We start from the raw sequence: 11,647 nt of genomic DNA on the forward strand, positions 1-11,647 counted from the left end.
CCAGATGAGTAATTTTATTTCACCGCGGAAAATGTTCTCGTATCATTACCTGGAGACTTTCTCCCACATGACTACGTACTGAATGTTTTTTTTATATCAATGTTTGTAAAATGGTACCCAGGCTCAGTTCGACGTGGAATGACCCACCTGCAAAATCATAAATAGTTCCCATTAGCCTCGATGACCTTTTGCCAACGTTCAGAAAGGCCATGGATTCCATCGCAGTAGAACTTGGTGAGTCATGAAGCGAAGAAGGTATCAAGTTCATTTTGCAACTCTACTAGGGATTTGAATTGGCGTCCTCTAAGTGATTGTCTAAGAAATGAAACAGATGATAATCGGACGGTGCAGTGTCCGGGGGTATGGCGGATGCAAGTGTTTCCCATCCAAAGCGTAGAATGGTGTCCCTGGTCATTCTAGCCACGTGGGGCTTAGCGTTTCCTGTAGCAGGAGGACCCCCTTTGAGATTCAGAAGTGCTGGCTCCAGAGTTTTGAGTTTGTTTTGAGCACGACTCAAATGCTAACAGTACACAGTTGCATTGATGCTCTGACCAGCTGGTAGCAGTTCCCGATGCACGATGCCGCGAGCAGTCCACTAAATACACAGGAGGACTTTGTTCTGATGCAGTGCTGGTTTTGGCTGTTTTGGAACCGGTTCATGGGATGCTAACCAATGATGACGGCGCCGTGGAGCTTCGTACAGGACCCACTTCTCATCACATGTCAACATTCTGTCCAGAATTGGTTCCTTCCTCAGACGAGACACTAAAGAAACACAGGCATCTGCTTGCGTTGCCTTCTCACCTGAAGTCAAATCATGTGGGACCTATCGACCCAACTTATAGTGCTTCCCAAGTTGATGGAGGTGCTGCCGAATTTTTCCTCCACTCACACTGAATTGTAGTTCCAGTTCCTCACATGTCTGGCCATTGTTCGCCTCAATTGCTGCCTGAAGATCTTCATTTTGTACATGTGTTGGTATTTCGGCACGTGGTGCGTCTTTGAGTGTTTCGTTACCGACCTTAAACTTGTTAAACTTCCGCTGCACTGTCCACGTAGTCACGACACCCTCACCGAAGGCTTGGTATATCTTCCACCCCGCTGCAGCAGCGTTTGACTGCAGTTTGAACTCGTACAGCATACACGCCTTTATGACGCTCTGTGGATGTCCCATGTTCACTCTTTCCTTACGCAAGTTTACGGTGTAATTGAACTACCACAACCAGCTAGTATGTTGGATATACCCACGCAAGAAACTGATCTTCGCCTTAACTCTATTCGCATTCAACTCACGGTGTGAGGGCCAATTGAACACAGACCTCCACAAAAAAACGACATATCTTTCTTGGTTACCTTTATATATATAATTTTAAAATATACTCTACTGATTTAAATTTCAATGCTAGTGATACTTGTACAAACTAGAAATTACTAAAGCTGTTCTTTTCTTTTTCAGATGATGGTTATCTCTAATCATTGATCAACTCCAAATCCAGGCAATAGAACTTGGAAACGTAAAAAGTACTCGAAATGATCCATGAAAGTTTATTTTATTTCATAACTATAACTATAAATAGTCATTTTATAACTATAAATAATCATGTGAACTTTCATTGGAGATTTTCTGTGAATAACCTTTTTTTTTTTTTTTTTTTTTTTTTTTTTTGTTTGTTTAGTTTGTGAAGAGATGAGTTAATCATCTTGGTCTTTGACAATTTCACACATACAACTGGATATGGGCGTATTGTATCGAATGATACAAAATTCTACAAGAACTAAACATACTAGTCATGATTTTGAGTTAAATGGGACCGAGTCACTTGAGAAAGTGGTTTACAGTTTTCTGTACGTATATACTATTGTATACCGTGAATGAACTGCATTGTACAGTTATTTTCGAACTAAGTGAATCTTTCCCAGAACCGAATCATCCATTGTTGGTAGGGTATGTAAAATGTATGACTGACAAAGGTTTGTTAGTTGTTGGATCATCTTATTTCCTGGTATCTTGTGTTGTACAGAACGCTGTATTTTTGATACTCGAGAAATCGGAGACAATTGTAGTATATATTGTCATATTGAGATCTATATTTTCATATTCAATTTGTAGTTCGTCGGTTGGAATTAGTCACATTCTGCTTTCTTTTAATCAATGATTTATTACAGTTTTAGTAGATATATATATACAATGTTAATAACGCAGTAATACCTAAGTATTGAATATACTTAAGCTTAGTGGTTGAGCACTTACACCGGGGTTCGGGTTCGACCCAGCTCGCGCCTAGTGTGCTTTGTAGTGACAAACACAGTGAGCGTTTATTTTCTCGGGGTTCTTCAATATCACTTATTGCACTGTTTTATTTATTATCTCATCACCGTCTCCCGTGACCTCAATACAAAATCATGAGATGTTAAACTAATATCAATAATAATAGAACATAAAATTGCTAATTTCAGCTGCATACTTTCGAAGGTGAAGTGAAAAGTATAACCAGAGGGTCTGTTATGGTATAAAATAGGTTATTTTCTCCAATTTTCATGGATAATAATACATCCATTATGTAGAGTTCTGACTAGAAAAATATTGCATCCGCAGATCATGAAATAATTGATACATGCAGCTTATTTGTTCCATAACAATTATGATTGTAAAAATAATTTTTAACGTAGTAGTAGTTGTAATTTCATACTTTGTAGTTTTATGAATCCTAATATAATGATGAAATTGAAACAGTTTTTAGGTAAATACGCTTACCAAACTGCAATAAAATCCATTTAGATACAAGTTAGGAAATTAGTGGAAAAGTTACTTAGTTACATAAGGTTTTCTCATAGAGATTTCTGACCAAGGAAATCGCCAAACTGATAAAATATCATATCTTTGAAAGAATTTCATGCCACATCGCTTTTTTTCTTTCTTTTTAAGAAAAGTCTCGTTTTTACAAGGTATAAGTGTCTTTGTCCAAAACGCAAAGATCAGGAGGATGAAAAAGATAATATAAAGAGAAGAATGAGTCGTTTTGTCACAAACTCCCACAGGAAAACAAGCGAAATAGTTCTCTTTTCCCGATATGTTGTTAAACTCAGTTCATAGCAAGAAGTTAATAATTAATAGTGCTTCGAACGAAAAGTCTTGCTTCTCTCGAGTATTCGCAATCTTATCCGTCGTGAAAATAAAGATTTAATATATATATAACTATTGATGCAGAGATCCGCATCAGCGCAGTTCTCTATTCATATCACGAATGTGCTAGGATCAGTTTTGTCCTATAATCCTGTTCCTTTGGAGGTAAAGTAGTGTTTTAGGGAATAGTGTATACTGTAAGGCTTGATCGTGGGTGGTGACAAAATTTAAACTCCGGTCGTGGTTCAGAGACCTTGTTAATAGTAGATCATGTTCTTCATAACCTAGGTTGGTTTTCATTCATATATAATTTGATAAAATTTTGGTAATTCAAACCAGACAGATTTATTGAGGCATGGACGGTCTATTCTCTTTTGCTTCGGCGTAATCGAACATTTTTCTTCTAGAGACACCTGCGAAACAAGTATACCAACAAATAACGGTCGTATTCAGTTAGAAAGCTTAACACATACACAAAAGCAGAGAGAAAAGAACATGGCTCAAGTTTTTATCATTTTACTGCGTGCTAGTCAATATCATTGCTAGTCATGCTAGCAGAAAAGTGTAACATAATTTAAAAGTAATGTTACATGCTAATTTACAAGTAATGTTGCACGCCTTTGGTGTTACACGCTAGTCAGGGACATAGGACGGTATAAATGTTTCCCAGAACGGGATCTTCAGTGTAATAAGTAGTGTAAAATGCATTTAGTGTAATAGGTAGAGAGGAGCCTTCAGAGCACAAATATCATATGTCCAGTTTTCTGAATTTTTCAGAAGACTGTTTCGAAAATCTACCCTAGTTTTATAGCGAAAGACTAGGGTACACTTATCGCTATAAGTGTACCCTAGCAAAGCAGAGAGTTTGAGTTTTGCGACAACTGTTCACTGTGTATTGCTAAGGAACTATTTACAGTGGACATTTGATATTTGTGCACCTGACATAGAAGTATCTAACTATCGAAGTAGCTGACAAATTCAATATTGAGAAAAATTGGATATATGACATTTGTGCTCTTAAGACTGGAAATAATATAGTATAGCATTTTCTGGATAATGTTAATCTAGTGTGTGCGAATTAACAAATATTATTAATTATTAAAAATATCTGGTATATGAATGTTCCTATATTGCTTAAATATTTTTTAACTATTAATGTGCGTTATTTGTTGTATTTCTGTAGTTTTTCATACATTGAGTACAAGAAAATGTATCACATTTACATATATTAATATATGGATAATTTCCACACAAAAAATATATACGATTATATTACATTTTATAATACTTCATCGTTTCAAAATATACTTATTTTGAAGTATCTGGTTCATTGTAAGTTAACTACTTTCAAATTACGAAGGAAATTCATGTTTTATTTTGCTGAAAGACGCACAATTGGGAGCTATGGATGCACGAAAAGTTATGTGGACCAGTCTTCGAGATAGTCGATATTTGCTCGACACATTTTCGCGGGCCAATAGCGTTGTAAATATGTTTCTTGCTGAATCTCTATAAAGGAAATACTTTCCCTAAGAGAAACTCTTATTAGATTAGGACATCAAGATACATTTTTTTAAAAAAATTTTTGTACAATTTTTGGCAAGCTGAAAAGATTGTGCTTAATGATCTATGTGCATGTACAAAATACCATACACGATGGTAATTTGCATATTCAAGTTGCTGCTAATTTATAGAAATCTTGTACTTTTATATATCACAATTATTAATAGGTCAGGATAGTTATATATCACAATTGAGGAGTTTGATGCAATAAGGGCCTAAGTCTGAAACATGCAGTTGGAGAAAAACGATGTTGAAAATTTAAGTAGTGTTTGTTTTCTTATATAATACAATGTAATATGCAGGATTTTATTTCAATATTGAATTGAAATGTTACCAGGAGGCTAAACAAACATGGCAAAAGCAACAAATGTTTTTGATGCAAAAAGGGCGTAAACTCACTTACGCCCTTATTACATCAAACTCCTCAATTATTAATAGGTCAGGACGTACATTATATAATAATGTTTCATGTCTCTGAGACGATATAATTTCGTACTTCCTTAGCAGTACGGAAATCAAAGTTGATTAAAATTATCTGTTGGATCAACGTTGAGACAGTCGTTATTGTACTTTTGTTATTATCGTTTTAACTGTATAACTATACTGCAAGTGGATTACTGCACCATCCATCTTGACTGTGATATTGGAGTATTTTCTAAGTGTAATGTACTGTTAATGAGACTTATGAACTTCACACACTGTTTGCCAATTTTTGTTGGAAGGTTAATTTTTCACATTTGAAAGTAGAATATAGTTCATCTCGTACATTAGATTATAGAATACCATAAACAGCTATTTCAGAACTGAAGTTATTTTTCATATGAATTGTGTTTATGTTGAAAAATAAAAGAGGGTGCATTAAATTATATAGGATCCACTACATTTAATTATTTAATTATACTGTTCTATTATGTGATACTAATATTACTATTTTCTGTTTAAGAAATTTTGATTTATCCTTATTGTAAAAGTAAGTTAAAGTAAAGAATAAAGTTTGTGTTTGCTTTAATCGTGTATAGTTTTTGTTTTAGAACCAAAACATTCCTCAGCGTTTATTTTTTGTTTTCTAGGTGCATGTGTTCATTGCTTGTAGTGTGGTACGGTTTCAAAGTTCAGTGACGGACTAATTTATGCTGACTCAGAGATGAGTTTTAACGTATTTACATGTATTTATTTAATTATTTACATATTTATTTATTGTACGTTTTAAACTGGCTTTGTTAGATATCATGTAACACTCCGTTTATACAAGCAGTGCGCACTGTGATTAGTACGGTTATCTTAGAAATGCGTGAACTTGCATTCACTCTTCCTCACTGGTCTAGTGACTAGTGCGTGAGCCTTTGGTGTGTGTGGCCTCAGGTTCTATTCTTGGTGGGTCGGTAGCTACTTTTATTAGTCACCCTCCCCTTTAGCCTAAAGAGTATAACTGTGAGATGTTAAAAAATAATCAATTATAATTCAATACTCGTCGAGTATTCGTTCATTAATCTATGAGATATTGTCTTGTACTTTAAGAAACTGAACTGACGCTTGAGTTCAAATGTTCATGTGAACTAATCTTGGTATACATCTGTTATTTAGTAATGGTGGAAATTTTCACTGGGAACATACATCTTCCTCAATGGAGATTTCTTAAATCATAGGCAGGAGTACTGAGAAATTGTTATATAAGAATTCCAATTAGTGCTTTGTGTAAAATAACTAGTGAAAGCGTGCCAATAAATTGTATTGTGTGAAAAAAAATGAAAGTGTGGAGCATTAGTTTGTGGATACTTATGACAAGCCAAAAGCAGTAGAATGTTAATTAAATATATCATGTTATTTACAAACAGATTAGCACTATATATAGTCTAAAGGTGACAATGGTATAATCCAATTGTACCATTCAAGAAAGTTTTGATTTATATATTTTGATTTTGTGAAAGTTAAAATTTTAAGAGTGGATTTTTTGTTAGTGATAATATGAAGGTATTTATGTATTGGGTTGCCTAAAATATATTGAGTCTGGACAAAATGGAGAAAACTTATTGTTATTTGAAAATAACATTATGAAACTACATATAGATTTTGTTCGATATTCTTCTGTCACTAATGCCATAATCCCATCGCTATAGAACTTACGTGTTCAGGATAGCTGACCTCAGTAAACTTCCATATCGCTAGCAAGAGTACAGCTGTCTAATTGTATGTTGCCGAAATAGTACCCACCAGCGGACGCGGTGGCTCAGTGGTAGAGCGTTCACCTCTGGTGCTTGGGGTTGCGGGTTCGATCCTAGCCCCCGCCAAGTTAACTTTGTGGTGGACAAACACCGTGCACGCGGGTTTTCTCTGGGTTCTCCCGTTTCCTCCCACTTTCTTCATTCCACCATTTCATTCATTACTCATCATCACCGTCTCCTTTAGCCTAACCGGCATAACTGTGGGACGTAAAACTCAAAGATTTCATTTTCAAACCTATATCAAATCCGATTCGTCATACTGTTTCAAAGTGAAGGCCGTTTGAAAATATTAAAACATCGTATCATATGATTAATTTGATTCATATGATTAAAAAAATAAGTTAATTTCTAATTTTGGTTAAAAAGTTATTGATTATTTTAAATGACTTGATAATATGCATCACGAAGATTGAACGCATTGCCGCACTAGTGAAGTCACACCATGCTCAGGTATCTCATTAGCTTTCAATTTTAATTGTATTTCAGTATGCAGATTTTGTTGCATTTGCATTTTTCTGGTATTTCAATATGCAGTTCTCATTAGTTTTATATCGTACCACTTTCATTTAAATTGACTTTTAAACAACTATGCGCCTGTTGAAAATGTTTAGTAAATTTATTTTTTGTTGTAACGGTATGTATAACAAGAATAAAATTCAAAATAATATTTAAAAATATTTTCCGGTATTAGATTCTAATAATATTTCTCTCTTCCGCTTATCTTCGCGAACCCCATGAGAGCCTATTGCGACCCCCGGTTCAGAGACCCTGCCATAAAGAATTCAAATTTCAAGGCTCTCTCACCTGAAATCAAACCCAGGGCCCCGTGCAGCAAGACACATGCATTAGCTAACAGATAAGCGGAAGAACAAAATTGTTAATTGATTAAATAATGTTATTTATGTCTTTTTATGCAAGTTACAGGATTAATTGAAATGAAATTGTGTATGGTTAATACTATTTGAATGGAAAATTTGGTTAACTCAATATTGCAGGCCCATTGCGTTATTTACGAAGACAGAGTATATTTATCTAACTACGAATATGTTCTTAATTTGATTTCAGGATCTTCACATGTTGATAGATGGTACAGGATACACAACTCAAATCCCGTACTATCTATCAGCAAATAGAGAACCTTGTACCTCGATTATTATTATTTCACTAATGATTTCAGTGTCTTCGAGACGTTCTTCAGTGACGTCTAAATATTGTTGGAAATGATCAATTTAGCAAATTTTAGACGTCATTGATGAAAAACATGAGAAAACTGAATTTATATATGTGAACCATAAAAATATTCGAAAACACAAAGTAAGACTGTTCTTATTTAGGTTCTCGTGTTAGTAAGCATGTGGTGTTAGAAGAGTTTGATAGCCAAAGTGAATGGAATATCATTCATGGGATATACATTCCTTTACATAAGTTCAGATTGTTGATTTTTCAGTATTTTGTATTCAAGAAATATTTATTTATTTATAAATTTTTCAGATACAGATCAATGTCCATTTTACACTGGAACAATGTAGCAACGTTTCAATAGAAAACTATACACAAGTTTCCGTATGTACACTGTGCCCGGAAAATAATGGTGGGGCTTCAAATGGTAATAGCCATGAGATATGCGTTGCATGAAGGAGAAACACTCTCAAGTTTATGCGAACAATCACACGCAAACACCAATAGGCTTCAATGCTAGCGTATACGAGTTGTATTCCAAAGACACTGAAGCTGATGAGTTTGTTATCCATTATGTTTGTACCGGTGTAACGCTAATTCTGTCGTGAGCTATGTTACATATGTCCGGGTTCTAAATGTTTAGGCAATACACGAGATTATCTGGAATAATTCAACACATTAATGCACTTCATATATATATATTATTATTATTCAACGCACATCTTGTTCGACACCTTAAAATATTGTACATTCAGATTACATAAGATGGTTAGTTACTATAGCAAAGACATTAAAACAAGTAAACAAATCGTCATAGCAACGATAACAGACAAAATTTCAATATAATACCAAAATATTTAAATTATTTCTTTATATAATTTCTTCTTCTTCTTCTTGATAGCTTATGCCTTTTTAAATAGCTCATTTTGCCCGTAAATACAAATAATACTTAAAAGTACATAAGAATTATACATTATCATTGTACCGGAGAGTAACGTTGAATGTGTATTCTGGCTTGCTAAGTTTGAGTCAGTTGCATGTGTGTACAAGGAAGTCCTCCCTCCACCCTGTATGAAACTAACATTTGCGATGGGACAAACAACACAAAGAAACAGGCAGCTACTGAAGTAAACACGTCCAGGACTGCCATCAGTGCCTGATGAAACAATTGAAGCTGTACGAAAAAGTTTTTTTTTTTTTTTTTTGCGTAGCCCGAGAAAATCAGTGCAGAAGTGTTCTAGAGTGTTAGGCATTCGTAAAACTACTGTTTATAATGTGTTAAAAAAAGGTTCACGTTTCACTGAATACAGTTAAAAAAAAAAACGAACCTGGTTATCATTCTGGATAGATTAGATCGAGATGAAAAAGTAAGTTCATTTTCAGTGATGAAGCAACGTTTCGTGTTTCTAGACGAGTACTTGGATATTATGTTCGTATATAGGGTCTGGAACCTTTACGTGTCGCTATGGAACTTACAATGTAACAGTGAAAAAACGAATGTGTGGTGCGCTGTAAAATTGAACTCTGGATCATTAAAAAAAAGACTCTTTTCTATCACGCCGGATGTTCTCTGCCATGTATGGAAAGAGGCTGATTATCGTCTTGACGTCTGCAGAGCAACTAAGGGAGTACATATTAAAATCTACTGAATAGGCAAGACACTTATTAAGTTTCTCTTTAATTTGACGTATAGTTCATCTCTCTACCATGATTTGTTGCAAAACTGTGTTTAAAACCCTATCAAAACAAGCTCTTTCCTACTCGAATCTTTCTCCACTACTGTTGTAAAAAGAAACTGATTGAATGTCGGTGATTGACAATAGCCTTGAAGAACACCTTTTTCAAGTGTACCATTCGGAGCCGCGGTGGCTCAATGGTAGATGCATGGGGTCCCACGTTCGATCCCGGCTCCCGCCAAGTGAACTTTGTGGTGAAAAAAGACCATGTGCGTGGGTTTCCTGGGGGTTCTTCCGTTTCCTCCCACTTTCTTCATTCCACCATTTTATTCATTTCTCATCATCACTGTCTCCTTTATCCTAGCCAGCATAACCGTGGAACGTAAAGATTTCACTTCAAGTGTACCGCTCAGTTTTTTTTCTTCTTTGATCTCTTCCTTTCAGTTCCAAGGTTCTTTAGTATCTCCATGAATATTAACCCAGTTCACTCCGTTAATAGCTTTTTCGTCCTATAATCATTTGTTCTTTATAATCAACAAACTCAGCATTCACTGCCTTTCTTTTGTATAAAAATATTTCACCTGTTGCTCAGTGCAAGCTTATTTCGTCTGAAATGTCCTTTTCACTCCTAAATTAAATTTGTACTTCAGCTTTCCTTGGAGACACAATGGTTTAATGATACAAGTATCATCTCTTGTACGAGGAATTCCAGGTTTGTTCAGGCGTTGTGAGATTTTTGTAGTGAACATGTCTGTGTTTCGTAGGAGGAGAAGGATGTTCCATACTTGCTCATATTTCCTTCCACCAATTGCTTCATGATCATCCAGTTCATTAGTCATCCATTTTCTTTAGTTTGTAGATTATAACCATGAGTCGTTAAACTGAATATTTCATTTTTCAACTTTTTCATTTACTTGTTCTCGTAATTTTTGTAATATGCTAAACTTTCTCTTTCTTTGTTTTTGCTGTATCCTGTGTGAAATTAATAGTGCTATCCCTCCAGAATCAGGGAGGAAAACCCAGCAAAACCTCACTCAGGATAGCTGGTCCCAGCAAGGCTTTTACACCTTTCCGATCGAGTGCCCCCACCGGGAATCGAACCTACAGTAGGATCGCTCGCACCAAGAGCGTTAGTGACTACGCTACACGGGGCCACAATTTTCAACTAATTCGGCTGTCTAGAAAGGTTGTCTTCGTAAAGAAGACTCAATAATTCAGCAAAGGTTTGTAAGTTGGGACTAAAATATAAAGAAGTACAGTAGAATTATAAGAGGAATATATAACATAAGAGAACTGACTCATTGTTATATAATATTAGAGAAATGAAGTTGAGCGGAAGTTAGTGTGTTCGGGAGTGATGTGGTGGTGTTAAGGGAAGGAGGTTGTAATTTGTGTTATTACACTACAACTCTCCAATTATCCTGTTTAGCACACTCATTTCACGCTTTATTTACAAGTAGTTATTGGATACTGTTAGAACTATGAATATGATTGTTAGTGGAAGACTCTTTCTAGTAGTTTAAGACGTTTCTTTTACATACACAATACATATACAGTGAAACCTCTCAATAACGGACACCAATGGGACATGCATTTTTGTCCGTTACTGAGAGGTGTCCGTTACAGAGAGGTTACAGTAATTTAATTTCTCACAACGGTAATTGTATGGAGTAATATACAGTAGATATATTATGTATGAGCATAAATACGTAAAATTCAATATGAGAATACTCTATTTAGTACGTATTTGAATTACTGGAAGGGATGAAGGAGAAATTAATTTATGTTAAATAGTATTATTGCTGGGGGATGTGTTAATATATTCGTATATTGCAAAAGATAATGCATGTATAATCATTTTCTTCCTACATGGGAGGGGAAAG

At 35.1% G+C, this 11,647-nt stretch overlaps 1 protein-coding gene across 1 annotated transcript in view; it reads left to right on the forward strand.

Annotated features, from left to right (window-relative positions):
- The window catches only part of LOC145690384 (uncharacterized), a 29,111-nt gene extending 23,735 nt beyond the window's left edge, over positions 1-5,376 (forward strand). The window contains exon 2 of the mRNA XM_081765218.1: positions 1,457-5,376. The gene's annotated coding sequence lies outside the window, so the exon portion shown is untranslated. The remainder of the gene's footprint in view (positions 1-1,456) is intronic.
- The last annotated feature ends 6,271 nt before the right edge of the window (positions 5,377-11,647 follow it).

This window comes from Thermobia domestica, chromosome 7 (genome assembly GCF_964235325.1).
Source record: "Thermobia domestica chromosome 7, izTheDome1.hap1.1, whole genome shotgun sequence".
NCBI lineage: Eukaryota > Metazoa > Arthropoda > Insecta > Zygentoma > Lepismatidae > Thermobia > Thermobia domestica.